This window comes from Mustela lutreola, chromosome 5 (assembly GCF_030435805.1).
Source record: "Mustela lutreola isolate mMusLut2 chromosome 5, mMusLut2.pri, whole genome shotgun sequence".
Classification (NCBI taxonomy): Eukaryota; Metazoa; Chordata; class Mammalia; order Carnivora; family Mustelidae; genus Mustela; species Mustela lutreola.
In genome coordinates this window covers 74,265,806-74,280,997 of record NC_081294.1, presented here as the reverse complement: position 1 = coordinate 74,280,997, position 15,192 = coordinate 74,265,806, and positions in this window count along the sequence as shown.

The following is a 15,192-nucleotide window of genomic DNA, read 5'->3' as shown; positions in this document are numbered from 1 at the left end:
ATCCTTAATGTAGTAATTTTCTGTAAGTCAATCTGAAAATGAATCACACAGGAGAAAACGAGGCAAAGAGCATAAGCGGTAAACTCACAAAAGAATAAATCAAAATTGACAATAAAAGAGTAAGAAAGTTCACTGCCTGATCACTAAAAAAAGAGTTAAAAGTTTAGAAAGTGAGGTATAAATTTTTAAAAAGCCTTACCAATTTGATAGATGGAAGATTATAATACCCCATGTTGCCTGTATAATTTTTCTTAACGGCGATTTGCCACACCTTTCAGAACTATTTCAGGCGCAAATGTCCACGCATGCAGAATTCCACTACTACCAAATCATGGGAGACGGGCTTATAGATATGTGCACTGAGTGAACTTCTCAGGATCATTATTGTAAAATGAGGAACAACTCACAATCAGAGAAATGGCTACGGGATGGAGGCAGCTGTAAGAATCACATGCAGACAACTATTTAACTGAATAGTGACGCGGGGCTCGGTTCACGACACAGGATCATGATCTGGGTTGAAACCAAGAGTTGGAGGCTTAACTGACTGAGCCACCCAGGTGTCCTCCCACCCCCCACCATATCTGCTGTTTAGTGAAAAATCAGGACACACACTGTCTGCATCGCACACAGGTGTGTGTTGTGGGGTGATTTTGGACTGCGGAATCTGAAGGGCCCAGCCTCCTACTGAGTCCGGACCCACTCACCTCCCTGGGGAGTCCTGGGCAGAGTCTCTGCCCCTTCTAAACTGCAGAGTCCTCATTTGTAAAAAGGGTGGTAATGAAAGAGCTAACCTAACTCTGTGCAGCCTGAGATCATCCAGCCGAAGTACTCAGCATGCTGTCTAACTCAGAAGAGTATGTTAGGCCATCGCTGTTTTTAAAAACAAGGCTGAAAAATACTCACGGAAAATAGCCCGGCCAAACACATGCTAACCCTCGGTCGTGGGACGGTCACTAATTTATGCTTTATTTTCCTCTACTGGGTTTTCTGCACTGAATGCAGGCTGCAGTTACAATGTTAAGACACACATAAAATAAATACCACTTTTGAAGGAGGTTACCAGGAGTCTTAAGGAAACAGCTGAAACCCATCTTTCTAGGAAGACAAGAGGGAAGAAATGGCCAGATGAGGGGGAACCACCCCCACACTCTAGGAAACGAGCTTGGAGCCTCTGAGGCCCCAGGGCGGAGGAGGGCCACTCCCCAGCCTGCCAGGCAGCAGGCCCAGGGTCACCGCTGCGGCTGAGCCGGGTGCAGGCTGCACACTGGCCCATTGTCTCACCACGGCTACACTGCGGTCAATGAGAAGCAGATGGCCCAGCCGCTGTGCGCATGCTGTGCTTTCCCTACATGCACACCTCCGATTCAGAGTCTGTTTGGAGCCCCCGGCAAGGCAATCTGCTTTTCATTTTATAGGCAGAGAAAAGTTGTAGAGGAAGGAGGGTGGGAGGCCATAGTTTTCAAAGTGTTGGGGGAGTTGATGTAACAATAATTCAATTCTCTCCTCGTCTGAAAGGCAAGGCTGTCCAACCTTGCTGGGCGCCTCCATGGGCCCAGCTGCAAACTCAAGGCCATCTTGCACTACCTCAGGTGGAAGCGAGCCAACCCCTGAACCTGTGGCCTGGACCCCGAGGATCCGAGATTTTAGGACCTGCAGGGGAAAGAATTTTATAGAGCAACCAGGAAGGAAAGCTGAGCGGCTGGAGAGCTGCAGGCCTCACTTCCCGCAGCCGAGGGAATCATTTCCAACAGTGGCAACAAGGGGGCAGCCATCCTGCCCGTGGGAGTCCTCCTTCCCTGGCCTTGAGGCACTCTACTTTCCTGGGCAGGGGCCCAGACTCTGGAACCAGAGGTCCTGTCCAGGATATCTATCATCCCAGCTCTCCAATTCCTTGTTGTGTTACCTTAGGCCAGCTGCTTAAACTCTCTGAGCCCGTATTTCCTCACAAGACAGATGGGCATGGGACTTCCATTCTCTCAGAGAAGAGAAGATGACCGCAGGAGATAATACACAGGAGGTGCCCATGGAGCTTGGCACATAAGATTTTGTGACAGTTGGCTATTGCCATTGTTATAATGGCCAGATTCTCTCTGTTCCCTCCACTTTACACCGTGGTGTAATTTACATTCCATCAAGCTTTGGGGGCCTTATTTCTTCTCAAAGCAGCAACTGCATTCAGTCTCTAGTGGGTCCCTGCCTCTGTACCCTCTGTGGGTCTCCACCTGTAGTCACCCGTGATCTACGTTGTCTTTGGGATGAGTCCAGATTATCGTATGTGATCCCTGTGTAACCGCTCAACATGGCCCCGGGTTTTCCCCCATCAGGCAGTTGTGTAGCAGGGACAATAGTCTTGAGAGCCAGAGGGTGGCTGATAGTCAGTCTCAGTAGAGCGGTGTCCCCTGAAGCCTTAAAATATGGACAAGCAGGAGAAGAAAGCCCAGAGCAAAGGGTTTGCTGAGACAGGTCTAGGAAGAAAAGGGAAAAAGGGTCCCAAAGGAAGGGGAGCATACAGGAAGCATTTGAGAAGACAAATGCAATCTGAGAAGATATCAGAGAAGGCAAAGAGTTTCAAAATGTTCAGGAAGGAGAGACAGTTCAGTGGCCTTTTGGAGGTGGTGGCAGAAAAGACTTAAGACAGCAGCATCATCAACATGAAAGTCTGTTAAAAAAAAAAAAAAGGAATTGTAAGGATGCCAGCATGATGGACAAATAAGTCATAGGTGCAGGAAAGAAAAGAGTGAGGGTCTGTGTAGATTGCATGACAACTGAGACCTTCAGAAAGAGATGACAAGTAAACTGCATTGAGAGTGTCTGAAGCAGGTGAGGGTACATCTGGCTGGAAGCTCTCCCTGGATGTGCTCCTTACACATATTTGTTCTCAAACAAAAATCGCTTGTTTGTCATGAGGGCTGAGGTCCCAGAGTGTGAGGGATCATCTTCTCTCAGTGAGCAGGTGGTAGTTCTGTGTGAATGCCAGAAAAAAAAAAAAACCACTTTTCGTGCAGATTTTTGGGTTGGGTCCTACAGCTATATCTCACAGAAATAAATGGACTGGGGCCTGGCCAAGATGAGACATCCCAGAGAAAGCAACTTAAATGTCCATTGACAGAAGAATGAATAAGGAAAATGTGGTTTATCCAGATACAATGGACTATTACTCAGCCATAAAAAAAAGAATGGTCTTGCCATTTGGAACAACATGGATGAATCCTGAGGGCACTTGACGAAATGAAATGAGTCAGAGAAAGACAAATACCATACGATTGCTCTTATGTGGAGAATCTTAAGAAAAACAAAACACAAAACCAAGTTCATAGATACACAGAACAGACTGGAGGTTTCCAGAGGTGGGGTGGGAGGGATTGGAGGGAAAAATGGGTTAAGTCCATCAACAGGGACAAAATCCCAGTTATAAAATAAATAAATGTAATATACAGCATGGCAACTAGAGTTAATAATATCGCGCTGCATATTTGAAAGTGGTTAAGAGAACAGATCTTAAAAGTTCTCATCACAAGAAAAAAATTGGTAACCATGTATGGCCACAAATGTTAAGTAGACTCACAGTGGTCATAATTCTACAATATATGCAAATATTGCATCATTACATTGTAATGAGACTAATATAATATTGTATGTTAATTACACTTCAATTAAAAAAGAAGGTGGCAGCAAGATGAGAAGTCAAACTTTCTATCAGCCAGGGATAGGTTAGATTATGCTGAAGTAACAACCAACCCCAACTCTTAGGGTCTTTTTTTTTTAAAGATTATTTATTTATTTATTTATTTGGCGTGCACACACACACAGTACAAGTGGGGGGAGCAGCAGAGGGAGAGGGAGAAGCAGACTCCCCACTGAACAGGGAGCCCCATGCGGGGCTCAATCCCATGACCCTGAGATCTTGACCTGAGCTGACAGCAGACGCCTAACCAACTGAGCCACCCAGGTGCCCCTCAAGGTCTTTGAACAGCAAAGGTTTATTTTTCATTTATGCAACAGTCTAGTATAGGTTGGCAGGACTTTGCTCTGCATACTCTCTCTTAGGGACCCAGGCTGATGGGGCAGCCACTATCTCAAATCATGTTCCCATGGCAGAGGAAAAAAGAGTGAGACAAACACACACACTGGCTCTTAGAGCTTCTGCTCGGAATGATATAGATCACAGCTGCTCACATTCCATTGGCCAAAGTAAGTCACATGGCTGTGGGTACTCACGAAGGGGCTGGGAGGTACAGCCCTTCCATATGCTGCTTGGTTCCACCAACCACCCATTCCATGACATACCCACAGTCAACTAGCTGTCCCTTCCCTCAGCACATACCCCTCTCAATGATTGTCATCCGTTTGTGCCCAGCAGGTCACCACAATCTTTAAGTCACATTTTGGAGGCCGTGCTTGGTAAGAGCGCTTCCACCTTGACTCCATTATCAAGAATTAGGGAAGATACAGAATAGAACCACCTCTGAGTTGGACCTAGACTAGAACTCTTCTATTTAGAGGTGGGGAAACAGGAAGTCAAAGAGAAACCAAACCACGTGTGATAGGCAGAATCCTAAGATGGCTCCAATATACGTTCTCCCTGGTATACATAGTTCCCAAACCCCTCCTTCTGAGCAGGAGTGGGACCTACAAACATGATGAGATACCACTCCAATGACTGGTACTCTCTATGGGAAAAGGGATTCTGCAGATTTAACTGAGGTCCCTGGAGTCAAATGAAAGGGAGGTTATCCTGGGTGCCCCTGACTTAATCTACAGTGCCCTTAAAAGAGATGAAGAAAGCAAACAGCCGTGCTGTCACAGTCTATGGAGGGGGCCCCAGGGGCTAGAACCCAGAACGCAGTCTCTAGCTCAGCAAGGAAATGGGGACCTCAGCCCTACAAGTGCCAGACCTGAATGGTGCCAACACCCTGAAAGAGCCTGGAAGAGGATCCTGAGCTCCAGAGGAGGACACAGCCTCAGCCAGCCTACCTTGATTTCAGCCTGGTAAGACCGTGAGCTGAGAACCCAACTAACCTATGTCTCAACTCTAGACTCAAAGAAACTATGAGATTAAAAAAAAAAAAAGTGTCATCTTAGCCACTGAATCTGAAGTCACTGTCATGCGACAACAGAGAACGAGTCCGCCACAACCGTGGTACATTCTGCAGCTTCCAGCCCCCATGCGACTTCACTCCACTCTACCACCAGGCATGCTGCTGTGGCTAAGGCCACCCTTGAAGCTGGCAAGAAGCCAAGCTCAAATAGACACCTAATGTTTGTTATCTCTTTTCTTGCTTTCTTTGCTCTATTCAAGCCAACTTGCACACCAGTGATGGGGATCTTGCCCAACACTGCTTTTGCCCATGCCCTTCCCTGCTCAAACAGCAACTCCATTTTGTTTGTTTGGGACATTAATTCTGAGCTTTTAATCCCAGTGTTTAAGGCCTTCCAGCCTTTTCTCACCCTCTCACTGAACACAAGTTCTCTATTCCAGGTCCAATGGTATCTGAAGGGCCATTGCCACCTGCCAGGATCGCTCTGTTCTGTGTTCTGCTCCAGTCTGCTCCCAGGGGCACTTCCCCTGCCCTTTGTCCCCGGGTCCCCGTTCATCAGATGGGGCTTTAACATGCCACCCCCCAAAAGAGAACCCCCTTGCAACTGCCGCCCACTGTACTCTGGCACTCTCTGACTGTTCCATCCCCCCAGCACAACTGTTAAGCATTCCTGCAGTTGATTACAACCAATAATAAACCACCACAAGGATCACATTGAGATTCCAGGCTCTCTCAGGGCAATCCCCATGGCCACTCTGGAATCAGAAAAGGCATCTGAAGTCATAATACCCTCACACTGGAAACACAGATGTCTACCATCAGGTGAAGAGAACACACTGTGGCATTTCTATACAATGGACTACTGCTCAGCTAAAACAAGGAGAAGTTACTAATAACATACCACCACATGGTTGGACCTCAGAGACATTATGCCAAGCCCAAGACAGGAAGGTATACGTACTGTAAGATTTATGTCTATAAAAATCTGCACAAAGCAAAAACTAATCTATAACAGAAAGTCGGTAAGTAGCTGCCTGGGCCTGGGGGCCAGGGGCATCCCTGGCAAGGGGCACAAGGAATGATTTGGGGTGATGGAACTTTTCTGTATCTTGATTGTGCTGCTGGCTACATGGAAGTATACATTTGTCAAAACTCATCAAATTGTATGTTTAAAATGGATGCATTTTATGATATGTAAATTATACCACAAGTTTGACTTAAAATGAAAAAAAATTGTATATTCTGAATCAACTAAGACTTTGTTGGAAATGTCATAGGCCCTTCCTTTCTGAAAGGGAGATGTGCTTCGGATTTGTAAATGGTGAGGCCAGGAACATGCCTGAAGACCTACGTTCGGGCAGCCAGCCTCTAGAACGCCGGGAGAGCCATTTCTCCCTGAGAGATGGACTCCCAGGCTGACACCAAAGATGTGGCTTACAAGGTGACTCAACCAACTTAAAGAGGGACTGCTCAGCAACTGAAGCCCAGAAAAAGGAGCGAGAGGAATGCAAAATGGGCCATGTGTTCTGGAAGAGAGGTTCAAAGATAATCAGGTCACCCACAAGCTCTTCCCGTGCTGTGTGGTGGGGTGGGTCTCTTGCTGAGGCCTCACCATGGGCCAGAGTAAGAGCTTTTGGGTCACAGCCTGTCTCTCTAAATCCACAAGGCCTTCCACCAATGAAAGGCTTCCTCATCTGGATCAAGCAGGGCCATGGCCCAGGTCATGCTGCCTTGTGCAGCCTGTGGTTAGCTAGCCACTATGCCACTTCCCACCGTCACCCAGGACACAGCCCACGAGAGGAGGCTCAGCAAGGGCAGTGACTGGAAAGCAAGGAGAAAGCAGCAGGCTTCCAGAAGTGGAAAGAGCCAGCTAAGAAGAAAACAGTTCCTGTCTTTGGAAGGAAACAGCTCATACCTGAGCAACCAGCACCCCTGACTTAAAGAGGCAGCAGCCAAATCCTGAGGTTGGAAAAGAAAGTATACACATGGGCTAGCACCTTGTGAGAAGCAGGGGGCCTTGGGACCTTGTGATCACTAGAGCAGGAAGAGGAAGGAGGAGGCCGGGTACTCAGCTGTGGTTAGGAAGAGCAGCAGAGATTAAAAGGGGAAGAGTGGGTGTTGATGAGGAAAGGAAAGTGGAGAGCAGCTCTGTGGTCTAGTGGGGACACAGGGCCTGTTTATACAAATGGCTGCCAGATAGCTCCTCCACCTGACCAAACCAGAATGCTCCAGGCTTGTCTTCGCCCCGTGAACCTCTGAACACGATCAACAGCACCGCCTTGCATCAGGACCCCCAGCCCCATACTCGTCAGCCTGGCCAACCTGCCCGCCCCATAACCCAGCAATCTGGATTCTGCCCCCCTGCCCCGACCCGGAGACTGCTGGGATTAACTTCTGGCCGCCCCACTTGCTGATCTGCACCAAGATGTGCTCAGTCACAGAGAGGGGAACCAACACATAGGAATTATTTAATATCCTAGATATTTTAATTACCATTCTCATAACAACCCTGTGAGGAAGGCAGTCCTATCTCCACTTTGCTGACAAAGAACCTGGGGCTCAGAGGGCTCAGTTAATTTGCCCAAATCTAAACAGCTGGAAAGGACCCCCTGCCATGATTCAAACCTCTTTCCTCTCTTCTCTCGCACTCTGAGATAGACATAAATACAAAATTCATTTCCCTGATGGAAATCCTTTGGCGATTCCCCATTGCCTATTACAGGTTTTCAGTATTTTCTGTGGTTAAAGATTATTTTCTCCAAAAACTGTTTATGCAGAACAGTAACCTATCACATGGACAGGAGCAGGTATGTGTGTGTGTGTGTAGGGGAGTGAGGCCCAAGCCCAGCCTGCTTTCCTAGTGGTCTCTACGTATGAAGCCACACAATTAGTAGCTCACATTAGTCCGTTAAAGATCAGACCCCTGGCCTTTTCCTGAACTTCCCATCTTAATGAATGGTCAGACCATCCACTCGGGAACCTGAGCAACGCTTTCTCACCACCTTCTTGTTCCCTCATCTTCCATACGTAATTGGGAAGTCTCCTTGTTTGGCCTTCCACAGGGCTCTAGAACTAGCCTTCTGCTCTTTGTTCACAGGGCAAACACCCAAGCACCGAGGCCAAGCCATTATGATCTCTCACCTGGAGTAGTGGCAGACCTCCCTACTTCCTTCCTGCACCCCCGCCAGCCCAGTCATCTCCCCACCCAGCAGCCAGAGGAAGTCACACAAAATTCCCCACCAAAGAAGGGGGTCACTCTGACACAGGAACTTGCTGACATTTGAGGGGTGCTGTCATTCCCCTCCATCCAAAGTGGCCATCTGTTGCTTCTTACTTTTATTTAAAATACTTTTACAACCCTCAGAGGAGACTATCCACCAAAAAGTAAGCTAAGAGTCAAAAGAATAGGGTGTTGGTAATTTGATGTGTCGTGTGACCACCGAGTTTCACCAGCCACAGAGCAGAGTTGATAGAATCTACTCTTTCTGGAAATAACTTACCTAAAATATTCAGAATTAATTACAAGGAACATATTCATCTATAGCCTTCCTATGTCTTCCTGACGTGAAATGATAAATGTGGTTGACAATATGATGTTCTAGGATTTAAAAAAAAATTGATGATGTAATGAAGTACCTATCTTACCATTTTTACTCATGTTTAGAACAAGATCCCTCTCAGACTCTATATTTATACATGGTGTCGGCCACATGGTCATATAAATCATGTGAAGATGTGGAGCAGATGTTACTGGGTAGCTGGAATTCTGTTAGGACTGCATTTTAATGGAAAAATGACCACAAAGCAGACTTCCTACATGCTTCACAAATAGAGTAATATAGCTACTTGAAAGGAATATTTATATTCTAGATAGGCCGATTTGTAATCAACGAACATGGATTGCTTTTTGTCTGCCCTTGGATGAGTCAGACAGCAGAGTGTGCAGGCATTTCCGGGCAGGAGGGGAGAGGGCCACTGGGGAGAAGGTTTCCAGTATCTTCTTGGTCAGTGTGGTCTGGTGCCCTTTCTCCTCTTGCTGGCTGACAGAGTGCTCTCCCAGGGCATGTTCATGGCAGCCCTCCATGAGCTTGTAGCTTGAAAGGGAAGTAGTCAATGTGGGCTAAAACCAAGGCCCCACCAACGACAGAAACGAGCTCTTTGGCTATGTGCACTTCAAATATTTTTGAAATCATCCATTTTGTTGGTGTTGACGCCTTAGAGCCTGTTTCCTCTGAAGTCCTTGTTAGGAATGGTTCTCTAGAAATGATTTTCTAGGGAGGCAGAACGTCCTTCTGAAGATCCCTGTGCTTCTCAGACAAAGTAGGTGATGTCCTACTGCATGTGGACTCTGGTTTTCCGTGATGTTATTCCTCCCTTTGAAGTTCCCGAGTGGAGTGGGGCATCAGAGAGCCACAATCCAGATTCTTCTTCTTTCTTTTCCTTTCCCCTCCTCCTCTTTCCTTTCACAGTTCTTCCTCCTCCTCCTTCTCCTCCTCCTCCTTCTTATTTTTTCTCTCTCATAACATGGAAGACGAAGAAGTAAAGCTACAATATTCGACGTGGGAGGTCTGGTGGATAAATGGATTGGACAATGACTTCATCCAAACAATGACTCAGTTAGATTTTCTGAGACAGAAGAAGGTTGCTTAACTCTGCCAATCTCACCTTACGTCAGGTGTTCTGAATAACTTTATACACCATCATCAGCTGGGTGGTTACCTGTGACTTCAGGGGAGAGTTTGGGATGGGTGGGCAGAAGCAGCAGGAAGATACCAAGGGCACTATGCTGAGTGCATGCTGGGCTTGGAGGATGGGGGGATGTAGACATGCTTTCCTCCCTGCACTGAGCCCCTGGGGGCAGAGGCCCCATGGTCCCCATGGTCAGTGTTGTTCCACGGGAAGACTCTGGGGTTGGAAAGGCAGCCCTGGCACCCGGCTTGTGTCATGTCAGAGCAGCCTGGGTTCAGTCTGGCAAAATGAATGACAGACAAAAAAGAATGACAAGAATGCCATAAACCTGATAGCCACTTTTCGGGCTGGGGTAATTACCAGGGTCACTGAAAACAGAGTAAATGTTATCAACTTGTTTTATAGAGAGACCTGTGCATGCCTGTTAAACTTGGTGCCAAAGCTAGACCACACTGCCCTTGTCATTTTATTGTTTCAAAAATGCACTAAATGCTTACTATGTACTAAGCCCTGTGCAAAGCTCCATGATAATGTGACATCCCAATGAAACCGATTTCCAGGTTTTCATTGGCATAGGGTATTATTCATAATATATTACTAGTTAAAGAAAAACTTGTTTGAATCACAAAAAGACACACAGTCTGTAAGAACCTAAGACAAAATATTAGCTACGGCTCTGACCACTACCTAGGATACGTCTAACTCAGGCTACCAGGAAAAAGTCCTCTCAACAGTGACTCATCTATAATTAGCAAGGACAGCATGATATTTATTGCTGTAACTACCCAAATAGTTCCTGACTGGGTCACATATTACATTTGCCAATGGAAGTTGATTGACCTAAATTTCTACTTCTTAAAAAGCTCCAGACTTAAATCCTCTTAGGATTTTGCAGACAAAGCTTTGCAGGACACAGTTCCTTGGTGGATGAGTTTGATTCAAGTCCCAGAGAACCCCTATGCCGATGTCTAATTTGTTTTGGCGTATTTTATGTGCAAGAAAACAGAATTTATGTCAATTTCAAAACCAACACAAAAACCAGACCCTCCATTTTCCTCCAGAAAACTGTATCAGGCTTTACATCTTTTTTCTCAGGCCAAGTTTAGATAAGACATAGACTCTAGGCAATTTGGAATGCACTGAGGTAGGCAGTGACACCTGGTGCTGGGACATGGAGGACTTCAATGAGTAGCCATGGGGGCACACACACTGATGAGTGACGGCCAAGGACTTAACTCCTTATAAATACTGATTGCACTGAGTAAGCCTTTTGGGACTTCATGTCAATATTTATATCTCAACATACTTGCAGAATGTGTAAGGCAACAACAACAAGCATGAAATATCTGAACATCCCTGAAACAGGGATGATCAAAGGTCACCTTGCTGCAGGAAAAAGGTGTGTAGACTTGTCCTAAAGGAAATCTGATGTATTGTGAGTCCTGGATACACCCCAAAGTCACATGACACTTTGATAATTATCTATGGTCAGAGAAAGCCTTCCTCGCTATTGCAATGAAGTTCAAGGCACAAACTGTATGAAAATTATTTTTGCTTTGTAGTCAACGAGTGGAAAATGCCAGATTTGAATCTGGACCTGCCAAAACGTACCTCTAAGTTGTGCTTTGATTCTCTCAGCATAAATTCTCTTAATATGTTTGCTAAACAGGGTAACATTGCCATGGATACTTTCCGCTGCCCTACAACTTCCCTTACACACTCTGGCACCTTCCCTCCAAGCTACCACATATGATACCAATTGAACACATTAGCATGTCATTTGTTCTCCCCATGGATGGGAAATCCAGAGAAAAAGCTGCACAGAAATATGACGAAAAGAGAGGAAACATAAAATGGGAGAGAACGAGCGGGACGGAGACGGGCAACTTGGCTCAGAACATGTATTGGGCTGACTTAACCCTTTCTGGGCTCAAGCAGCCGCCATGTTTAGGCCGGTCGAAACCCACTCCCGTGTGAAGGAGTGGAACAGATGGAGCCAGCTGACAACAGGGGATGGGGGAAAGGGTGCTGGAGCACACGGACAAGACGGGAGAAAGCTTTCTGTCTCTAGGGGCTGCTGTGGGAGCTAAGAACCAGCAACCCCTAGTTCCCAAGGGTGTCACATGCAGAAGACCTGCCCCGCCCCCTTCACCTTCACCCACCTGAGCCGTGTCAGATGAGATGGCTTCGTTGCAGTTGCTCTGGAAGGCACGTGTGGGAACTGACCCTTCTGAATGGTGTGTTGGGCTAATCCAGGAGGCTGACGGCACTAAAGATATTCATCTGGGTACTTTCTGCTGGGAGGTGACAGACATCGCCTTGAGCACAGCGCTGCAGATGAGTCTATCTCCTGCTTAATATCTCCAAACTGTCTGCTTCTCTCCACCTCCACTGTAACTAAAGCCCATCCACTAATATTGCAATGTCCTCCCCAATGCCCTTTCTCCATCTCTCTCTTTCCTTCGATCCATTTCCCTCAGTATAGCCAGAGTCTTCTTCCCACACATAAATTTGATCATGGCTTTTGCTCTGCTTAAACACCTTCAGGGGCTTCCCGTTTTATTCTGAGACTGAATCCAAAGTCTCTCATGTGGTCTATAAAGTCTGTGGGGTGGGTGCCTGCACTCCTCCCCCACCCCCACCTGCAGGCCCCTCTGACACCACATTCTCCTTTCCTCCCCCTTTAGGGCACATAGGTCATCTTCATGCAGGACACTGGCATGAGCTATGACCTGTGCCTGGCTGCCCTCCTCTTCCCTACCCCTTGGCACTGCCCCAGCCCCCTCTGATCCCCTGCCTTTCTTTCAAATCTTGGCTCAGGCCATTACTTCTTCAGAGAAGCCTTCTCCCAGTCTCGGGCTAGGCCAGGCCCCCTTGTTACTCAGTTTAAGAGAACCATGTTCTTGTTCTTCATGGTACTTACTAAAGTTTGAAATGAGACGTTAAGCAAAATGTTGCAAGAGAGGGAAATGCACACATCCCAAAGGCTCCTTCTCTGTGGCTTTCCCTGAGTTCACTGCCTGAAGGGCTTGGGCCCAATGAAAAGATCGTGGCCTTCTCTTTGGTTCCCCAACTGGGAACCAAAGCACCTTTCATACTGTCTCATATTTGTCCATGGGTCTGTCTGTCTCTATCAGCCTGTGCTCCTGCAGGTTGGGAATTCTGTCCACTTCTCACCTCAGACAGAACCCATGTAGACTGTGTGCTCAGTATTAAGTGGCAAAGCTGAATAAATAAGTCAGCTCCAGACCTCGCTAAAGAACTGAAGGACAGCATTCCTTGGAAGATAAGCTGTGTCTGTCCACCCAGACAGTCTGGATACATTCAGTTTCTGTAACTGACGCATGTTTACTGAGCATTTACTATGTGCCAGGTAGATCCTGAGGGTATAGCTGTGAACAAGACAAATAAGATTCCTGCCCACATTTAACTATAATGAGAAGACACATAATAAACAACCAACAAAACAAATCAAACAGCAACAGTAGTTAAAGGAAAGAAAATAGGATGACAAAGAGTGCTAGGAGTCTGGAGTATTATGCCTCCATCGAATACCCAACTTTTGTAGCAACATGGACGGGACTGGAAGATATTATGCTGAGTGAAATAAGTCAAGCAGAGAGAGTCAATTATCGTATGGTTTCACTTATTTGTGGAGCATAACAAATAGCATGGAGGACATGGGGAGATAGAGAGGAGAAGGGAGTTGGGGAAATTGGAAGGGGAGGTGAACTATGAGAGACTATGGACTCTGAAAAACAATCTGAGGGTTTTGAAGGGGCAGGGGGTGGGAGGTCGGGGTACCAGGTGGTGGTATTATAGAGGGCACAGATTGCATGGAGCACTGGGTGTGGTGCAAAAATAATGAATACCATTATGCTGAAAATAAAAAATAAATTAAAAAAAAAAAAGAGTGCTAGGAGTCCTTTAAAGTGAGATCTGAAGACAAAGAGAAGTAAGGTAGAGGAAAGAGCATCCAGATGGCAGACACAGCTAGTGCAAAGGCCCTGAAGCAGAACTCAGCTTGGCATGTTAAAGTAACAGGAAGAAGTCCAGATGGCTGAGGAGCACAGCATGGAAGTGGGGAGTGGGTGGGGTGGGATTAAAGAAGCGGACGGGCTGGGCCAGATGGCACAGATCAGTCTAAATGCATTGTGAAGCCACTAGGTGCTTTGTGCTGGGTGGAGAAGGGTGGCACAAATCTGTTTGTGAAGGCATTTTGAGAAGACCTTGTGATAAAACCGGCATCAAAACCATCCAGAGTTTGTAGGAAACACTCTGACTCAAAAACCTCTGGGGATGGGCCCCAGACATAAGAATGGTCATTTGAGAACCACAGAACTGGACTTAATTTTCCTCCTTGAAAGGAAATAAAATTTTCCAATTTTATTCTTCGACCTGAATATGTACCTTTTTAGGATAGAGAGAAGGATGGCTATAGAACAAAGCCCATAGTTTTCTTGAATCTCCCATTTGAAGTCACTGGTACTTGGGCTGAGTGAAGGACTTCCACATTATGAAGATTTGGGAGAGAAGAAGTATATTCCTAACATTACAGGAATTATTTTGAATGAGAGAAAGGTATTCCTCTCAATGGCCTCTGGTTGAAGTGATGCAACCTACCGCATAGACATAGAGTCAAAACAAACTTTATGCAGCCTATGGGATCAAGCAATGGAATCCAGAGCCTGTCAACTAGAGAAAGACAGACATTCCCCTCCCCACCCCCCGCTTTGGGCCAAGATGCTCACGAGCTGTGCTCAAGGGAATAGGAGGAAAAAGAGAAGCTAGGCCTTGGCAGGGACTACACAGTTCATCTCAATCTTGGAGTTCTTTTGAGCTTATCCTGGCTTCTAGGGATGCTTTAGGATCTGGCAAAAGCAAACATAACTCTTCTCTAGAATTATAACATCATCTCAGTCCTCTATTTCTACAAAAAAATTTTGTAAATACAATGTTTCACACAAGATGAAAAATAACCAGAGCCACTCCAAGACATGACAACATGAGAGAAAAATAAGAAAAACAATAGAGAGAAGAAAACAAACCCACATGGGCTTCAGATGTTAGAGTTACAACACAGACTTCAAAGCAACTATGTTCATTATGTTCAAAGAGGTAGGAGATAAGCTTGAGAATTTTTGTCAGAGAACCAAAAGTTATTAAAAGAATCAAAGTTAGTTTTGGAAATTAAAAATACAATAGCTGAAATATGGGGCACGTTGGTGGCTCAGTTGTTAAGTGTCTGCCTTTGGCTCAGATCCTGATCCCAGGGTCCTAGGATCGAGCCCCACATCGGGCTCCCTGCTCTCTGGAAAGCCTGTTCTCTCTCTCCCACTCCCACTGCTTATATTCCCTCTCTCGCTGTCTCTGTCAAAAAAATAAATAAAATCTTAAAAAAAAAAAACACTCAAAAGATGTGTTTAACAGTGGATTAGAATCAGCTGAAGAGAAAATTGGT